Source organism: Pseudophryne corroboree, chromosome 1 (assembly GCF_028390025.1).
Source record: "Pseudophryne corroboree isolate aPseCor3 chromosome 1, aPseCor3.hap2, whole genome shotgun sequence".
In the NCBI taxonomy this organism is placed as follows: domain Eukaryota; kingdom Metazoa; phylum Chordata; class Amphibia; order Anura; family Myobatrachidae; genus Pseudophryne; species Pseudophryne corroboree.
The window spans coordinates 657,274,028-657,296,062 of record NC_086444.1 but is presented as its reverse complement, the minus strand read 5'-3'; positions in this window follow the sequence as shown (position 1 = coordinate 657,296,062).

Here is a 22,035-nt window from a genome sequence, read left to right as displayed (position 1 = left end):
AGTGAAACCCAATAGATAGCTTTATTTTCTCTTAGTTTACTCAAATATTGAATGCTTATGTTTTATAAATTTATTAGGAAAGTATTCTAATGACTTGCTTATGACACCCCATAGAATATATTATGTTTAGTACCTTGGACACTGTAGCTTATTCACTTAAATCTCTGATAAATTGCGTGTCTGGTATGCACAGTCTGGTTAGCACAGTTAGTAAGGTGTTGGGTTTGCACTATCAAATTAAGACTGTCATTGGTTCAAATCCCATGTTATCATGTTTTTATTTTACTAGTGTGGTTTGTGGCTCTATAATATGAATGCCTATGTCTTTTAACAACAATAGTCAAATCTTCCAATGGACTTTTTAGTGAAACCCAATAGATAGCTTTATTTTCTCTTAGTTTACTAAAATATTGAATGCTTATGTTTTATAAATTTATTAGGAAAGTATTCTAATGACTTGCTTATGACACCCCATAGAATATATTATGTTTAGTGCTTTGGACACTGTAGCTTATTCACTTAAATCTCTGATAAATTGTGTGTCTGGTATGCACAGTCTGGTTAGAACAGTTAGTAAGGTGTTGGGTTTGCACTATCAAATTAAGACTGTCATTGGTTTGAATCCCATGTTATCATGTTTTTATTTTACTAGTGTGGTTTGTGGCTCTATAATATGAATGCCTATGTCTTTTAACAACAATAGTCAAGTCTTCCAATGGACTTTTTAGTGAAAAACAATAGATAGCTTTATTTTCTCTTTGTTTACTCAAATATTGAATGCTTATGTCTTATAAATTTAGTAGGAAAGTATTCTAATGACTTGCTTATGACACCCCATAGAATATATTATGTTTAGTACCTTTGACACTGTAGCTTATTCACTTAAATCTCTGATAAATTGTGTGTCTGGTATGTACAGTCTGGTAAGCACAGTTAGTAAGGTTTTGGGTTTGCACTATCAAATTAAGACTGTCATTGGTTTGAATCCCCTGTTATCATGTTTTTATTTTACTAGTGTGGTTTGTGGCTCTATAATATGAATGCCTATGTCTTTTAACAACAATAGTCAAGTCTTTAATGGACTTTTTAGTGAAACCCAATAGATAGCTTTATTTTCTCTTTGTTTACTCAAATATTGAATGCTTATGTCTTATAAATTTAGTAGGAAAGTATTCTAATGACTTGCTTATGACACCCCATAGAATATATTATGTTTAGTACCTTGGACACTGTAGCTTATTCACTTAAATCTCTGATAAATTGTGTGTCTGGTATGCACAGTCTGGTTAGCACAGAAAGTAAGTTGTTGGGTTTGCACTATCAAATTAAGACTGTCATTGGTTCGAATCCCATGTTATCATGTTTTTATTTTAATAGTGTGGTTTGTGGCTCTAAAATATGAATGCCTATGTCTTTTAACAACAATAGTCAAATCTTCCAATGGACTTTTTAGTGAAACCCAATAGATAGCTTTATTTTCTCTTAGTTTACTCAAATATTGAATGCTTATGTCTTATACATTTTTTAGGAAAGTATTCTAATGACTTGCTTATGACACCCCATAGAATATATTATGTTTAGTACCTTGGACACTGTAGCTTATTCACTTAAATCTCTGATAAATTGTGCATCTGGTATGCACAGTCTGGTTAGCACAGTTAGTAAGGTGCTGGGTTTGCGCTATCAAATTAAAATTGTTATTGTTTCGAATCCCATGTTATCATGTTTTTATTTTACTAGTGTGGTTTGTGGCTCTATAATATGAATGCCTATGTCTTTTAACAACAATAGTCAAGTCTTACAATGGACTTTTTGTGAAACCCAATAGATAGCTTTATTTTCTCTTTGTTTACTCAAATATTGAATGCTTATGTCTTATAAATTTAGTAGGAAAGTATTCTAATGACTTGCTTATGACACCCCATAGAATATATTATGTTTAGTACCTTGGACACTGTAGCTTATTCACTTAAATCTCTGATAAATTGTGTGTTTGGTATGCACAGTCTGGTTAGCACAGCTAGTAAGGTTTTGGGTTTGCACTATCAAATTAAGACTGTCATTGGTTCGAATCCCATGTTATCATGTTTTTATTTTACTAGTGTGGTTTGTGGCTCTATAATATGAATGCCTATGTCTTTTAACAACAATAGTCAAGTCTTTCAATGGACTTTTTAGTGAAACCCAATAGATAGCTTTATTTTCTCTTTGTTTACTCAAATATTGAATGCTTATGTCTTATAAATTTAGTAGGAAAGTATTCTAATGACTTGCTTATGACACCCCATAGAATATATTATGTTTAGTACCTTGGACACTGTAGCTTATTCACTTAAATCTCTGATAAATTGTGTGTCTGGTATGTACAGTCTGGTTAGCACAGTTAGTAAGGTGATGGGTTTGCACTATCAAATTAAGACTGTCATTGGTTCGAATCCCATGTTATCATGTTTTTATTTTAATAGTGTGGTTTGTGGCTCTATAATATGAATGTCTATGTCTTTAAACAACAATAGTCAAATCTTCCAATGGACTTTTTAGTGAAACCCAATAGATAGCTTTATTTTCTCTTAGTTTACTCAAATATTGAATGCTTATGTCTTATAAATTTATTAGGAAAGTATTCTAATGACTTGCTTATGACACCCCATAGAATATATTATGTTTAGTACCTTGGACACTATAGCTTATTCACTTAAATCTCTGATAAATTGTGTGTCTGGTATGCACAGTCTGGTTAGCACAGTTAGTAAGGTGTTGGGTTTGCACTATCAACTTAAGACTGTTATTGGTTCGAATCCCATGTTATCATGTTTTTATTTTACTAGTGTGGTTTGTGGCTCTATAATATGAATGCCTATGTCTTTTAACAACAATAGTCAAGTCTTTCAACGGACTTTTTAGTGAAACCCAATAGATAGCTTTATTTTCTCTTTGTTTACTCAAATATTGAATGCTTATGTCTTATAAATTTAGTAGGAAAGTATTCTAATGACTTGCTTATGACACCCCATAGAATATATTATGTTTAGTACCTTGGACACTGTAGCTTATTCACTTAAATCTCTGATAAATTGTGCATCTGGTATGCACAGTCTGGTTAGCACTGTTAGTAAGGTGTTGGGTTTGCACTATCAAATTAAGACTGTTATTGTTTTGAATCCTATGTTATCATGTTTTTATTTTACTAGTGTGGTTTGTGGCTCTATAATATGAATGCCTATGTCTTTTAACAACAATAGTCAAGTCTTCCAATGGACTTTTTAGTGAAAAACAATAGATAGCTTTATTTTCTCTTTGTTTACTCAAATATTGAATGCTTATGTCTTATAAATTTAGTAGGAAAGTATTCTAATGACTTGCTTATGACACCCCATAGAATATATTATGTTTAGTACCTTTGACACTGTAGCTTATTCACTTAAATCTCTGATAAACTGTGTGTCTGGTATGCACAATCTGGTAAGCACAGTTAGTAAGGTTTTGGGTTTGCACTATCAAATTAAGACTGTCATTGGTTCGAATCCCATGTTATCATGTTTTTATTTTACTAGTGTGGTTTGTGGCTCTATAATATGAATGCCTATGTCTTTTAACAACAATAGTCAAGTCTTTCAATGGACTTTTTAGTGAAACCCAATAGATAGCTTTATTTTCTCTTTGTTTACTCAAATATTGAATGCTTATGTCTTATAAATTTAGTAGGAAAGTATTCTAATGACTTGCTTATGACACCCCATAGAATATATTATGTTTAGTACCTTGGACACTGTAGCTTATTCACTTAAATCTCTGATAAATTGTGTGTCTGGTATGCACAGTCTGGTTAGCACAGTTAGTAAGTTGTTGGGTTTGCACTATCAAATTAAGACTGTCATTGGTTCGAATCCCATGTTATCATGTTTTTATTTTAATAGTGTGGTTTGTGGCTCTATAATATGAATGCCTATGTCTTTTAACAACAATAGTCAAATCTTCCAATGGACTTTTTAGTGAAACCCAATAGATAGCTTTATTTTCTCTTAGTTTACTCAAATATTGAATGCTTATGTCTTATACATTTTTTAGGAAAGTATTCTAATGACTTGCTTATGACACCCCATAGAATATATTATGTTTAGTACCTTGGACACTGTAGCTTATTCACTTAAATCTCTGATAAATTGTGCATCTGGTATGCACAGTCTGGTTAGCACAGTTAGTAAGGTGCTGGGTTTGCACTATCAAATTAAGACTGTTATTGTTTCGAATCCCATGTTATCATGTTTTTATTTTACTAGTGTGGTTTGTGGCTTTATAATATGAATGCCTATGTCTTTTAACAACAATAGTAAAGTCTTACAATGGACTTTTTAGTGAAACCCAATAGATAGCTTTATTTTCTCTTTGTTTACTCAAATATTGAATGCTTATGTCTTATAAATTTAGTAGGAAAGTATTCTAAAGACTTGCTTATGACACCCCATAGAATATATTATGTTTAGTACCTTGGACACTGTAGCTTATTCACTTAAATCTCTGATAAATTGTGTGTTTGGTATGCACAGTCTGGTTAGCACAGCTAGTAAGGTTTTGGGTTTGCACTATCAAATTAATACTGTCATTGGTTCAAATCCCATGTTATCATGTTTTTATTTTACTAGTGTGGTTTGTGGCTCTATAATATGAATGCCTATGTCTTTTAACAACAATAGTCAAGTCTTTCAATGGACTTTTTAGTGAAACCCAATAGATAGCTTTATTTTCTCTTTGTTTACTCAAATATTGAATGCTTATGTCTTATAAATTTAGTAGGAAAGTATTCTAATGACTTGCTTATGACACCCCATAGAATATATTATGTTTAGTACCTTGGACACTGTAGCTTATTCACTTAAATCTCTGATAAATTGTGTGTCTGGTATGTACAGTCTGGTTAGCACAGTTAGTAAGGTGATGGGTTTGCACTATCAAATTAAGACTGTCATTGTTTCGAATCCCATGTTATCATGTTTTTATTTTAATAGTGTGGTTTGTGGCTCTATAATATGAATGTCTATGTCTTTTAACAACAATAGTCAAATCTTCCAAAGGACTTTTTAGTGAAACCCAATAGATAGCTTTATTTTCTCTTAGTTTACTCAAATATTGAATGCTTATGTCTTATAAATTTATTAGGAAAGTATTCTAATGACTTGCTTATGACACCCCATAGAATATATTATGTTTAGTACCTTGGACACTGTAGCTTATTCACTTAAATCTCTAATAAATTGTGCATCTGGTATGCACAGTCTGGTTAGCACAGTTAGTAAGGTGTTGGGTTTGCACTATCAAATTAAGACTGTTATTGTTTCGAATCCCATGTTATCATGTTTTTATTTTACTAGTGTGGTTTGTGGCTCTATAATATGAATGCCTATGTCTTTTAACAACAATAGTCAAGTCTTCCAATGGACTTTTTAGTGAAACCCAATAGATAGCTTTATTTTCTTTTTGTTTACTCAAATATTGAATGCTTATGTATTATAAATTTAGTAGGAAAGTATTCTAATGACTTGCTTATGACACCCCATAGAATATATTATGTTTAGTACCTTGGACACTGTAGCTTATTCACTTAAATCTCTAATAAATTGAGCATCTGGTATGCACAGTCTGGTTTGCACAGTTAGTAAGTAGTTGGGTTTGCACTATCAAATTAAGACTGTTATTGTTTCGAATCCCATGTTATCATGTTTTTATTTTACTAGTGTGGTTTGTGGCTCTATAATATGAATGCCTATGTCTTTTAACAACAATATTCAAGTCTTCCAATGGACTTTTTAGTGAAACCCAATAGATAGCTTTATTTTCTCTTTGTTTACTCAAATATTGAATGTTTATGTCTTATAAATTTAGTAGGAAAGTATTCTAATGACTTGCTTATGACACCCCATAGAATATATAATGTTTAGTACCTTGGACACTGAAGCTTATTCACTTAAATCTCTGACAAAATGTGTGTGTGGTATGCACAGTCTGGTTAGCACAGTTAGTAAGGTGTTGGGTTTGCACTACCAAATTAAGATTGTCATTGGTAAGAATCCCATGTTATCATGTTTTTATTTTACTAGTGTGGTTTGTGGCTCTATAATATGAATGCCTATGTCTTTTAACAACAATAGTCAAGTCTTCCAATGGACTTTTTAGTGAAACCCAATAGATAGCTTTATTTTCTCTTTGTTTACTAAAATATTGAATGCTTATATCTTATAAATTTAGTAGGAAAGTATTCTAATGACTTGCTTATGACACCCCATAGAATATATTATGTTTAGTACCTTGGACACTGTAGCTTATTCACTTAAATCTCTGATAAATTGTGTGTCCGGTATGCACAGTCTGGTTAGCACAGTTAGTAAGGTGTTCGGTTTGCACTATCAAATTAAGACTGTCATTGTTTCGAATCCCATGTTATCATGTTTTTATTTTAATAGTGTGGTTTGTGGCTCTATAATATGAATGTCTATGTCTTTTAACAACAATAGTCAAATCTTCCAATGGACTTTTTAGTGAAACCCAATATATAGCTTTATTTTCTCTTAGTTTACTAAAATATTGAATGCTTATGTTTTATAAATTTATTAGGAAAGTATTCTAATGACTTGCTTATGACACCCATAGAATATATTATGTTTAGTACCTTGGACACTGTAGCTTATTCACTTAAATCTCTGATAAATTGGGCATCTGGTATGCACAGTCTGGTTAGCACAGTTAGTAAGGTGTTGGGTTTGCACTATCAAATTAAGACTGTTATTGTTTCGAATCCCATGTTATCATGTTTTTATTTTACTAGTGTGGTTTGTGGCTCTATAATATGAATGCCTATGTCTTTTAACAACAATAGTCAAGTCTTTCTATCGACTTTTTAGTGAAACCCAATAGATAGCTTTATTTTCTCTTTGTTTACTCAAATATTGAATGCTTATGTCTTATAAATTTAGTAGGAAAGTATTCTAATGACTTGCTTATGACACCCCATAGAATATATTATGTTTAGTACCTTGGACACTGCAGCTTATTCACTTAAATCTCTGATAAATTGTGTGTCTGGTATGCACAGTCTGGTTAGCACAGTTAGTAAAGTGTTGGGTTTGCACTATCAAATTAAGACTGTCATTGGTTCAAATCCCATGTTATCATGTTTTTATTTTAATAGTGTGGTTTGTGGCTCTATAATATGAATGCCTATGTCTTTTAACAACAATAGTCAAATCTTCCAATGGACTTTTTAGTGAAACCCAATAGATAGCTTTATTTTCTCTTTGTTTACTCAAATATTGAATGCTTATGTCTTATAAATTTAGTAGGAAAGTATTCTAATGACTTGCTTATGACACCCCATAGAATATATTATGTTTAGTACCTTGGACACTGTAGCTTATTCACTTAAATCTCTGATAAATTGTGTGTCTGGTATGCACAGTCTGTTTAGCACAGTTAGTAAGGTGTTGGGTTTGCACTATCAAATTAAGACTGTCATTGGTTCGAATCCCATGTTATCATGTTTTTATTTTACTAGTGTGGTTTGTGGCTCTATAATATGAATGCCTATGTCTTTTAACAACAATAGTCAAATCTTCCAATGGACTTTTTAGTGAAACCCAATAGATAGCTTTATTTTCTCTTAGTTTACTAAAATATTGAATGCTTATGTTTTATAAATTTATTAGGAAAGTATTCTAATGACTTGCTTATGACACCCCATAGAATATATTATGTTTAGTACTTTGGACACTGTAGCTTATTCACTTAAATCTCTGATAAATTGCGTGTCTGGTATGAACAGTCTGGTTAGAACAGTTAGTAAGGTGTTGGGTTTGCACTATCAAATTAAGACTGTCATTGGTTCGAATTCCATGTTATCATGTTTTTATTTTACTAGTGTGGTTTGTGGCTCTATAATATGAATGCCTATGTCTTTTAACAACAATAGTCAAGTCTTTCAATGTACTATTTAGTGAAACCCAATAGATAGCTTTATTTTCTCTTTGTTTACTCAAATATTGAATGCTTATGTCTTATAAATTTAGTAGGAAAGTATTCTAATGACTTGCTTATGACACCCCATAGAATATATTATGTTTAGTACCTTGGACACTGTAGCTTATTCACTTAAATCTCTGATAAATTGTGTGTCTGGTATGTACAGTCTGGTTAGCACAGTTAGTATGGTGTTGGGTTTGCACTATCAAATTAAGACTGTCATTGGTTCGAATCCCATGTTATCATGTTTTTATTTTACTAGTGTGGTTTGTGGCTCTATAATATGAATGCCTATGTCTTTTAACAACAATAGTCAAATCTTCCAATGGACTTTTTAGTGAAACCCAATAGATAGCTTTATTTTCTCTTAGTTTACTAAAATATTGAATGCTTATGTTTTATAAATTTATTAGGAAAATATTCTAATGACTTGCTTATGACACCCCATAGAATATATTATGTTTTGTGCTTTGGACACTGTAGCTTATTCACTTAAATCTCTGATAAATTGTGTGTCTGGTATGCACAGTCTGGTTAGAACAGTTAGTAAGGTGTTGGGTTTGCACTATCAAATTAAGACTGTCATTGGTTCGAATCCCGTGTTATCATGTTTTTATTTTACTAGTGTGGTTTGTGGCTCTATAATATGAATGCCTATGTCTTTTAACAACAATAGTCAAGTCTTTCAATGGACTTTTTAGTGAAACCCAATAGATAGCTTTATTTTCTCTTTGTTTACTCAAATATTGAATGCTTATGTCTTATAAATTTAGTAGGAAAGTATTCAAATGACTTGCTTATGACACCCCATAGAATATATTATGTTTAGTACCTTGGACACTGTAGCTTATTCACTTAAATCTCTGATAAATTGTGTGTCTGGTATGTACAGTCTGGTTAGCACAGTTAGTAAGGTGATGGGTTTGCACTATCAAATTAAGACTGTCATTGGTTCGAATCCCATGTTATCATGTTTTTATTTTAATAGTGTGGTTTGTGGCTCTATAATATGAATGTCTATGTCTTTAAACAACAATAGTCAAATCTTCCAATGGACTTTTTAGTGAAACCCAATAGATAGCTTTATTTTCTCTTAGTTTACTAAAATATTGAATGCTTATGTCTTATAAATTTATTAGGAAAGTATTCTAATGACTTGCTTATGACACCCCATAGAATATATTATGTTTAGTACCTTGGACACTATAGCTTATTCACTTAAATCTCTGATAAATTGTGTGTCTGGTATGCACAGTCTGGTTAGCACAGTTAGTAAGGTGTTGGGTTTGCACTATCAACTTAAGACTGTTATTGGTTCGAATCCCATGTTATCATGTTTTTATTTTACTAGTGTGGTTTGTGGCTCTATAATATGAATGCCTATGTCTTTTAACAACAATAGTCAAGTCTTCCAATGGACTTTTTAGTGAAAAACAATAGATAGCTTTATTTTCTCTTTGTTTACTCAAATATTGAATGCTTATGTATTATAAATTTAGTAGGAAAGTATTCTAATGACTTGCTTATGACACCCCATAGAATATATTATGTTTAGTACCTTTGACACTGTAGCTTATTCACTTAAATCTCTGATAAATTGTGTGTCTGGTATGCACAGTCTGGTAAGCACAGTTAGTAAGGTTTTGGGTTTGCACTATCAAATTAAGACTGTCATTGGTTCGAATCCCATGTTATCATGTTTTTATTTTACTAGTGTGGTTTGTGGCTCTATAATATGAATGCCTATGTCTTTTAACAACAATAGTCAAGTCTTTCAATGGACTTTTTAGTGAAACCCAATAGATAGCTTTATTTTCTCTTTGTTTACTCAAATATTGAATGCTTATGTCTTATAAATTTAGTAGGAAAGTATTCTAATGACTTGCTTATGACACCCCATAGAATATATTATGTTTAGTACCTTGGACACTGTAGCTTATTCACTTAAATCTCTGATAAATTGTGTGGCTGGTATGCACAGTCTGGTTAGCACAGTTAGTAAGTTGTTGGGTTTGCACTATAAAATTAAGACTGTTATTGGTTCGAATCCCATGTTATCATGTTTTTATTTTAATAGTGTGGTTTGTGGCTCTATAATATGAATGCCTATGTCTTTTAACAACAATAGTCAAATCTTCCAATGGACTTTTTAGTGAAACCCAATAGATAGCTTTATTTTCTCTTAGTTTACTCAAATATTGAATGCTTATGTCTTATAAATTTTTTAGGGAAGTATTCTAATGACTTGCTTATGACACCCCATAGAATATATTATGTTTAGTACCTTGGACACTGTAGCTTATTCACTTAAATCTCTGATAAATTGTGCATCTGGTATGCACAGTCTGGTTAGCACAGTTAGTAAGGTGCTGGGTTTGCGCTATCAAATTAAGACTGTTATTGTTTCGAATCCCATGTTATCATGTTTTTATTTTACTAGTGTGGTTTGTGGCTCTATAATATGAATGCCTATGTCTTTTAACAACAATAGTCAAGTCTTACAATGGACTTTTTGTGAAACCCAATAGATAGCTTTATTTTCTCTTTGTTTACTCAAATATTGAATGCTTATGTCTTATAAATTTAGTAGGAAAGTATTCTAATGACTTGCTTATGACACCCCATAGAATATATTATGTTTAGTACCTTGAACACTGTAGCTTATTCACTTAAATCTCTGATAAATTGTGTGTCTGGTATGTACAGTCTGGTTAGCACAGTTAGTAAGGTGATGGGTTTGCACTATCAAATTAAGACTGTCATTGGTTCGAATCCCATGTTATCATGTTTTTATTTTAATAGTGTGGTTTGTGGCTCTATAATATGAATGTCTATGTCTTTAAACAACAATAGTCAAATCTTCCAATGGACTTTTTAGTGAAACCCAATAGATAGCTTTATTTTCTCTTAGTTTACTCAAATATTGAATGCTTATGTCTTATAAATTTATTAGGAAAGTATTCTAATGACTTGCTTATGACACCCCATAGAATATATTATGTTTAGTACCTTGGACACTATAGCTTATTCACTTAAATCTCTGATAAATTGTGTGTCTGGTATGCACAGTCTGGTTAGCACAGTTAGTAAGGTGTTGGGTTTGCACTATCAACTTAAGACTGTTATTGGTTCGAATCCCATGTTATCATGTTTTTATTTTACTAGTGTGGTTTGTGGCTCTATAATATGAATGCCTATGTCTTTTAACAACAATAGTCAAGTCTTTCAACTGACTTTTTAGTGAAACCCAATAGATAGCTTTATTTTCTCTTTGTTTACTCAAATATTGAATGCTTATGTCTTATAAATTTAGTAGGAAAGTATTCTAATGACTTGCTTATGACACCCCATAGAATATATTATGTTTAGTACCTTGGACACTGTAGCTTATTCACTTAAATCTCTGATAAATTGTGCATCTGGTATGCACAGTCTGGTTAGCACTGTTAGTAAGGTGTTGGGTTTGCACTATCAAATTAAGACTGTTATTGTTTTGAATCCTATGTTATCATGTTTTTATTTTACTAGTGTGGTTTGTGGCTCTATAATATGAATGCCTATGTCTTTTAACAACAATAGTCAAGTCTTCCAATGGACTTTTTAGTGAAAAACAATAGATAGCTTTATTTTCTCTTTGTTTACTCAAATATTGAATGCTTATGTCTTATAAATTTAGTAGGAAAGTAATCTAATGGCTTGCTTATGACACCCCATAGAATATATTATGTTTAGTACCTTTTACACTGTAGCTTATTCACTTAAATCTCTGATAAACTGTGTGTCTGGTATGCACAATCTGGTAAGCACAGTTAGTAAGGTTTTGGGTTTGCACTATCAAATTAAGACTGTCATTGGTTCGAATCCCATGTTATCATGTTTTTATTTTACTAGTGTGGTTTGTGGCTCTATAATATGAATGCCTATGTCTTTTAACAACAATAGTCAAGTCTTTCAATGGACTTTTTAGTGAAACCCAATAGATAGCTTTATTTTCTCTTTGTTTACTCAAATATTGAATGCTTATGTCTTATAAATTTAGTAGGAAAGTATTCTAATGACTTGCTTATGACACCCCATAGAATATATTATGTTTAGTACCTTGGACACTGTAGCTTATTCACTTAAATCTCTGATAAATTGTGTGTCTGGTATGCACAGTCTGGTTAGCACAGTTAGTAAGTTGTTGGGTTTGCACTGTCAAATTAAGACTGTCATTGGTTCGAATCCCATGTTATCATGTTTTTATTTTAATAGTGTGGTTTGTGGCTCTATAATATGAATGCCTATGTCTTTTAACAACAATAGTCAAATCTTCCAATGGACTTTTTAGTGAAACCCAATAGATAGCTTTATTTTCTCTTAGTTTACTCAAATATTGAATGCTTATGTCTTATACATTTTTTAGGAAAGTATTCTAATGACTTGCTTATGACACCCCATAGAATATATTATGTTTAGTACCTTGGACACTGTAGCTTATTCACTTAAATCTCTGATGAATTGTGCATCTGGTATGCACAGTCTGGTTAGCACAGTTAGTAAGGTGCTGGGTTTGCACTATCAAATTAAGACTGTTATTGTTTCGAATCCCATGTTATCATGTTTTTATTTTACTAGTGTGGTTTGTGGCTCTATAATATGAATGCCTATGTCTTTTAACAACAATAGTCAAGTCTTACAATGGACTTTTTAGTGAAACCCAATAGATAGCTTTATTTTCTCTTTGTTTACTCAAATATTGAATGCTTATGTCTTATAAATTTAGTAGGAAAGTATTCTAAAGACTTGCTTATGACACCCCATAGAATATATTATGTTTAGTACCTTGGACACTGTAGCTTATTCACTTAAATCTCTGATAAATTGTGTGTTTGGTATGCACAGTCTGGTTAGCACAGCTAGTAAGGTTTTGGGTTTGCACTATCAAATTAAGACTGTCATTGGTTAGAATCCCATGTTATCATGTTTTTATTTTACTAGTGTGGTTTGTGGCTCTATAATATGAATGCCTATGTCTTTTAACAACAATAGTCAAGTCTTTCAATGGACTTTTTAGTGAAACCCAATAGATAGCTTTATTTTCTCTTTGTTTACTCAAATATTGAATGCTTATGTCTTATAAATTTAGTAGGAAAGTATTCTAATGACTTGCTTATGACACCCCATAGAATATATTATGTTTAGTACCTTGGACACTGTAGCTTATTCACTTAAATCTCTGATAAATTGTGTGTCTGGTATGTACAGTCTGGTTAGCACAGTTAGTAAGGTGTTGGGTTTGCACTATCAAATTAAGACTGTCATTGGTTCGAATCCCATGTTATCATGTTTTTATTTTAATAGTGTGGTTTGTGGCTCTATAATATGAATGTCTATGTCTTTTAACAACAATAGTCAAATCTTCCAAAGGACTTTTTAGTGAAACCCAATAGATAGCTTTATTTTCTCTTAGTTTACTCAAATATTGAATGCTTATGTCTTATAAATTTATTAGGAAAGTATTCTAATGACTTGCTTATGACACCCCATAGAATATATTATGTTTAGTACCTTGGACACTGTAGCTTATTCACTTAAATCTCTAATAAATTGTGCATCTGGTATGCACAGTCTGGTTAGCACAGTTAGTAAGGTGTTGGGTTTGCACTATCAAATTAAGACTGTTATTGTTTCGAATCCCATGTTATCATGTTTTTATTTTACTAGTGTGGTTTGTGGCTCTATAATATAAATGCCTATGTCTTTTAACAACAATAGTCAAGTCTTCCAATTGACTTTTTAGTGAAACCCAATAGATAGCTTTATTTTCTTTTTGTTTACTCAAATATTGAATGCTTATGTATTATAAATTTAGTAGGAAAGTATTCTAATGACTTGCTTATGACACCCCATAGAATATATTATGTTTAGTACCTTGGACACTGAAGCTTATTCACTTAAATCTCTGACAAAATGTGTGTGTGGTATGCACAGTCTGGTTAGCACAGTTAGTAAGGTGTTGGGTTTGCACTACCAAATTAAGATTGTCATTGGTTCGAATCCCATGTTATCATGTTTTTATTTTACTAGTGTGGTTTGTGGCTCTATAATATGAATGCCTATGTCTTTTAACAACAATAGTCAAATCTTCCAATGGACTTTTTAGTGAAACCCAATAGATAGCTTTATTTTCTCTTAGTTTACTCAAATATTGAATGCTTATGTCTTATAAATTTTTTAGGGAAGTATTCTAATGACTTGCTTATGACACCCCATAGAATATATTATGTTTAGTACCTTGGACACTGTAGCTTATTCACTTAAATCTCTGATAAATTGTGCATCTGGTATGCACAGTCTGGTTAGCACAGTTAGTAAGGTGCTGGGTTTGCGCTATCAAATTAAGACTGTTATTGTTTCGAATCCCATGTTATCATGTTTTTATTTTACTAGTGTGGTTTGTGGCTCTATAATATGAATGCCTATGTCTTTTAACAACAATAGTCAAGTCTTACAATGGACTTTTTGTGAAACCCAATAGATAGCTTTATTTTCTCTTTGTTTACTCAAATATTGAATGCTTATGTCTTATAAATTTAGTAGGAAAGTATTCTAATGACTTGCTTATGACACCCCATAGAATATATTATGTTTAGTACCTTGAACACTGTAGCTTATTCACTTAAATCTCTGATAAATTGTGTGTCTGGTATGTACAGTCTGGTTAGCACAGTTAGTAAGGTGATGGGTTTGCACTATCAAATTAAGACTGTCATTGGTTCGAATCCCATGTTATCATGTTTTTATTTTAATAGTGTGGTTTGTGGCTCTATAATATGAATGTCTATGTCTTTAAACAACAATAGTCAAATCTTCCAATGGACTTTTTAGTGAAACCCAATAGATAGCTTTATTTTCTCTTAGTTTACTCAAATATTGAATGCTTATGTCTTATAAATTTATTAGGAAAGTATTCTAATGACTTGCTTATGACACCCCATAGAATATATTATGTTTAGTACCTTGGACACTATAGCTTATTCACTTAAATCTCTGATAAATTGTGTGTCTGGTATGCACAGTCTGGTTAGCACAGTTAGTAAGGTGTTGGGTTTGCACTATCAACTTAAGACTGTTATTGGTTCGAATCCCATGTTATCATGTTTTTATTTTACTAGTGTGGTTTGTGGCTCTATAATATGAATGCCTATGTCTTTTAACAACAATAGTCAAGTCTTTCAACTGACTTTTTAGTGAAACCCAATAGATAGCTTTATTTTCTCTTTGTTTACTCAAATATTGAATGCTTATGTCTTATAAATTTAGTAGGAAAGTATTCTAATGACTTGCTTATGACACCCCATAGAATATATTATGTTTAGTACCTTGGACACTGTAGCTTATTCACTTAAATCTCTGATAAATTGTGCATCTGGTATGCACAGTCTGGTTAGCACTGTTAGTAAGGTGTTGGGTTTGCACTATCAAATTAAGACTGTTATTGTTTTGAATCCTATGTTATCATGTTTTTATTTTACTAGTGTGGTTTGTGGCTCTATAATATGAATGCCTATGTCTTTTAACAACAATAGTCAAGTCTTCCAATGGACTTTTTAGTGAAAAACAATAGATAGCTTTATTTTCTCTTTGTTTACTCAAATATTGAATGCTTATGTCTTATAAATTTAGTAGGAAAGTAATCTAATGGCTTGCTTATGACACCCCATAGAATATATTATGTTTAGTACCTTTTACACTGTAGCTTATTCACTTAAATCTCTGATAAACTGTGTGTCTGGTATGCACAATCTGGTAAGCACAGTTAGTAAGGTTTTGGGTTTGCACTATCAAATTAAGACTGTCATTGGTTCGAATCCCATGTTATCATGTTTTTATTTTACTAGTGTGGTTTGTGGCTCTATAATATGAATGCCTATGTCTTTTAACAACAATAGTCAAGTCTTTCAATGGACTTTTTAGTGAAACCCAATAGATAGCTTTATTTTCTCTTTGTTTACTCAAATATTGAATGCTTATGTCTTATAAATTTAGTAGGAAAGTATTCTAATGACTTGCTTATGACACCCCATAGAATATATTATGTTTAGTACCTTGGACACTGTAGCTTATTCACTTAAATCTCTGATAAATTGTGTGTCTGGTATGCACAGTCTGGTTAGCACAGTTAGTAAGTTGTTGGGTTTGCACTGTCAAATTAAGACTGTCATTGGTTCGAATCCCATGTTATCATGTTTTTATTTTAATAGTGTGGTTTGTGGCTCTATAATATGAATGCCTATGTCTTTTAACAACAATAGTCAAATCTTCCAATGGACTTTTTAGTGAAACCCAATAGATAGCTTTATTTTCTCTTAGTTTACTCAAATATTGAATGCTTATGTCTTATACATTTTTTAGGAAAGTATTCTAATGACTTGCTTATGACACCCCATAGAATATATTATGTTTAGTACCTTGGACACTGTAGCTTATTCACTTAAATCTCTGATAAATTGTGTGTTTGGTATGCACAGTCTGGTTAGCACAGCTAGTAAGGTTTTGGGTTTGCACTATCAAATTAAGACTGTCATTGGTTAGAATCCCATGTTATCATGTTTTTATTTTACTAGTGTGGTTTGTGGCTCTATAATATGAATGCCTATGTCTTTTAACAACAATAGTCAAGTCTTTCAATGGACTTTTTAGTGAAACCCAATAGATAGCTTTATTTTCTCTTTGTTTACTCAAATATTGAATGCTTATGTCTTATAAATTTAGTAGGAAAGTATTCTAATGACTTGCTTATGACACCCCATAGAATATATTATGTTTAGTACCTTGGACACTGTAGCTTATTCACTTAAATCTCTGATAAATTGTGTGTCTGGTATGTACAGTCTGGTTAGCACAGTTAGTAAGGTGTTGGGTTTGCACTATCAAATTAAGACTGTCATTGGTTCGAATCCCATGTTATCATGTTTTTATTTTAATAGTGTGGTTTGTGGCTCTATAATATGAATGTCTATGTCTTTTAACAACAATAGTCAAATCTTCCAAAGGACTTTTTAGTGAAACCCAATAGATAGCTTTATTTTCTCTTAGTTTACTCAAATATTGAATGCTTATGTCTTATAAATTTATTAGGAAAGTATTCTAATGACTTGCTTATGACACCCCATAGAATATATTATGTTTAGTACCTTGGACACTGTAGCTTATTCACTTAAATCTCTAATAAATTGTGCATCTGGTATGCACAGTCTGGTTAGCACAGTTAGTAAGGTGTTGGGTTTGCACTATCAAATTAAGACTGTTATTGTTTCGAATCCCATGTTATCATGTTTTTATTTTACTAGTGTGGTTTGTGGCTCTATAATATAAATGCCTATGTCTTTTAACAACAATAGTCAAGTCTTCCAATTGACTTTTTAGTGAAACCCAATAGATAGCTTTATTTTCTTTTTGTTTACTCAAATATTGAATGCTTATGTATTATAAATTTAGTAGGAAAGTATTCTAATGACTTGCTTATGACACCCCATAGAATATATTATGTTTAGTACCTTGGACACTGAAGCTTATTCACTTAAATCTCTGACAAAATGTGTGTGTGGTATGCACAGTCTGGTTAGCACAGTTAGTAAGGTGTTGGGTTTGCACTACCAAATTAAGATTGTCATTGGTTCGAATCCCATGTTATCATGTTTTTATTTTACTAGTGTGGTTTGTGGCTCTATAATATGAATGCCTATGTCTTTTAACAACAATAGTCAAGTCTTCCAATGGACTTTTTAGTGAAACCCAATAGATAGCTTTATTTTCTCTTTGTTTACTAAAATATTGAATGCTTATATCTTATAAATTTAGTAGGAAAGTATTCTAATGACTTGCTTATGACACCCCATAGAATATATTATGTTTAGTACCTTGGACACTGTAGCTTATTCACTTAAATCTCTGATAAATTGTGTGTCCGGTATGCACAGTCTGGTTAGCACAGTTAGTAAGGTGTTGGGTTTGCACTATCAAATTAAGATTGTCAATGGTTCGAATCCCATGTAATCATGTTTTTATTTTACTAGTGTGGTTTGTGGCTCTATAATATGAATGCCTATGTCTTTTAACAACAATAGTCAAATCTTCCAATGGACTTTTTAGTGAAACCCAATATATAGCTTTATTTTCTCTTAGTTTACTAAAATATTGAATGCTTATGTTTTATAAATTTATTAGGAAAGTATTCTAATGACTTGCTTATGACACCCATAGAATATATTATGTTTAGTACCTTGGACACTGTAGCTTATTCACTTAAATCTCTGATAAATTGGGCATCTGGTATGCACAGTCTGGTTAGCACAGTTAGTAAGGTGTTGGGTTTGCACTATCAAATTAAGACTGTTATTGTTTCGAATCCCATGTTATCATGTTTTTATTTTACTAGTGTGGTTTGTGGCTCTATAATATGAATGCCTATGTCTTTTAACAACAATAGTCAAGTCTTTCTATCGACTTTTTAGTGAAACCCAATAGATAGCTTTATTTTCTCTTTGTTTACTCAAATATTGAATGCTTATGTCTTATAAATTTAGTAGGAAAGTATTCTAATGACTTGCTTATGACACCCCATAGAATATATTATGTTTAGTACCTTGGACACTGTAGCTTATTCACTTAAATCTCTGATAAATTGTGTGTCTGGTATGCACAGTCTGGTTAGCACAGTTAGTAAAGTGTTGGGTTTGCACTATCAAATTAAGACTGTCATTGGTTCAAATCCCATGTTATCATGTTTTTATTTTAATAGTGTGGTTTGTGGCTCTATAATATGAATGCCTATGTCTTTTAACAACAATAGTCAAATCTTCCAATGGACTTTTTAGTGAAACCCAATAGATAGCTTTATTTTCTCTTTGTTTACTCAAATATTGAATGCTTATGTCTTATAAATTTAGTAGGAAAGTATTCTAATGACTTGCTTATGACACCCCATAGAATATATTATGTTTAGTACCTTGGACACTGTAGCTTATTCACTTAAATCTCTGATAAATTGTGCGTATGGTATGCACACTCTGGTTAGCACAGTTAGTAAGGTGTTGGGTTTGCACTATCAACTTAAGACTGTTATTGGTTCGAATCCCATGTTATCATGTTTTTATTTTACTAGTGTGGTTTGTGGCTCTATAATATGAATGCCTATGTCTTTTAACAACAATAGTCAAGTCTTCCAATGGACTTTTTAGTGAAACCCAATAGATAACTTTATTTTCTCTTTGTTTACTCAAATATTGAATGCTTATGTCTTATAAATTTAGTAGGAAAGTATTCTAATGACTTGCTTATGACACCCCATAGAATATATTATGTTTAGTACCTTGGACACTGTAGCTTATTCACTTAAATCTCTGATAAATTGTGTTTTGGTATGCCCAGTCTGGTTAGCACAGTTAGTAAGGTGTTGGGTTTGCACTATCACATTAATACTGTCATTGGTTCAAATCCCATGTTATCATATTTTTTTTACTAGTGTGGTTTCTGGCTCTATATTATGAATGCCTATGTCTTTTAACAACAATAGTCAAGTCTTTAATGGACTTTTTAGTGAAACCCAATAGCTTTATTTTCTCTTTGTTTACTCAAATAATGAATGCTTATGTCTTATAAATTTAGTAGGAAAGTATTCTAATGACTTACTTATGACACCCCATAGAATATATTATGTTTAGTACCTTGGACACTGTAGCTTATTCACTTAAATCTCTGATAAATTGTGTGTCTGGTATGTATAGTCTGGTTAGCACAGTTAGTAAGGTGTTGGGTTTGAACTATCAAATTAAGACTGCCATTGGTACGAATCCCATGTTATCATGTTTTATTTTACTAGTGTGGTTTGTGGCTCTATAATATTAATGCCTATGTCTTTTAACAACAATAGTCAAGTATTTAATGGACTTTTTAGTGAAACCCAATAGATAGCTTTATTTTCTCTTTGTTTACTCAAATATTGAATGCTTATGTCTTATAAATTTAGTAGGAAAGTATTCTAATGACTTGCTTATGACACCCCATAGAATATATTATGTTTAGTACCTTGGACACTGTAGCTTATTCACTTAAATCTCTGATAAATTGTGCGTCTGGTATGCACACTCTGTTTAGCACAGTTAGTAAGGTGTTGGGTTTGCGCTATCAACTTAAGACTGTTATTGGTTCGAACCCCATGTTATAATGTTTTTATTTTACTAGTGTGGTTTGTGGCTCTATAATATGAATGCCTATGTCTTTTAACAACAATAGTCAAGTCTTCCAATGGACTTTTTAGTGAAACCCAATAGATAGCTTTATTTTCTCTTTGTTTACTCAAATAATGAATGCTTATGTCTTATAAATTTAGTAGGAAAGTATTCTAATGACTTACTTATGACACCCCATAGAATATATTATGTTTAGTACCTTGGACACTGTAGCTTATTCACTTAAATCTCTGATAAATTGTGTGTCTGGTATGTATAGTCTGGTTAGCACAGTTAGTAAGGTGTTGGGTTTGAACTATCAAATTAAGACTGCCATTGGTACGAATCCCATGTTATCATGTTTTATTTTACTAGTGTGGTTTGTGGCTCTATAATATTAATGCCTATGTCTTTTAACAACAATAGTCAAGTATTTAATGGACTTTTTAGTGAAACCCAATAGATAGCTTTATTTTCTCTTTGTTTACTCAAATATTGAATGCTTATGTCTTATAAATTTAGTAGGAAAGTATTCTAATGACTTGCTTATGACACCCCATAGAATATATTATGTTTAGTACCTTGGACACTGTAGCTTATTCACTTAAATCTCTGATAAATTGTGCGTCTGGTATGCACACTCTGGTTAGCACAGTTAGTAAGGTGTTGGGTTTGCACTATCAACTTAAGACTGTTATTGGTTCGAACCCCATGTTATAATGTTTTTATTTTACTAGTGTGGTTTGTGGCTCTATAATATGAATGCCTATGTCTTTTAACAACAATAGTCAAGTCTTCCAATGGACTTTTTAGTGAAACCCAATAGATAACTTTATTTTCTCTTTGTTTACTCAAATATTGAATGCTTATGTCTTATAAATTTAGTAGGAAAGTATTCTAATGACTTGCTTATGACACCCCATAGAATATATTATGTTTAGTACCTTGGACACTGTAGCTTATTCACTTAAATCTCTGATAAATTGTGTTATGGTATGTACAGTCTGGTTAGCACAGTTAGTAAGGTGTTGGGTTTGCACTATCAAATTAAGACTGTCATTGGTTCAAATCCCATGTTATCATATTTTTATTTTACTAGTGTGGTTTCTGGCTCTATAATATGAATGCCTATGTCTTTTAACAACAATAGTCAAGTATTTAATGGACTTTTTAGTGAAACCCAATAGATAGCTTTATTTTCTCTTTGTTTACTCAAATATTGAATGCTTATGTCTTATAAATTTAGAAGGAAAGTATTCTAATGACTTGCTTATGACACCCCATAGAATATATTATGTTTAGTACCTTGGACACTGTAGCTTATTCACTTAAATCTCTGATAACTTGTGTGTCTGGTATGCACACTCTGGTTAGCACAGTTAGTAAGGTGTTGGGTTTGCACTATCAACTTAAGACTGTTATTGGTTCGAACCCCATGTTATAATGTTTTTATTTTACTAGTGTGGTTTGTGGCTCTATAATATGAATGCCTATGTCTTTTAACAACAATAGTCAAGTCTTCCAATGGACTTTTTAGTGAAACCCAATAGATAACTTTATTTTCTCTTTGTTTACTCAAATATTGAATGCTTATGTCTTATAAATTTAGTAGGAAAGTATTCTAATGACTTGCTTATGACACCCCATAGAATATATTATGTTTAGTACCTTGGACACTGTAGCTTATTCACTTAAATCTCTGATAAATTGTGTGTCTGTTATGCATAGTCTGGTTAGCACAGTTAGTAAGGTGTTGGGTTTGAACTATCAAATTAAGACTGCCATTGGTTCGAATCCCATGTTATCATGT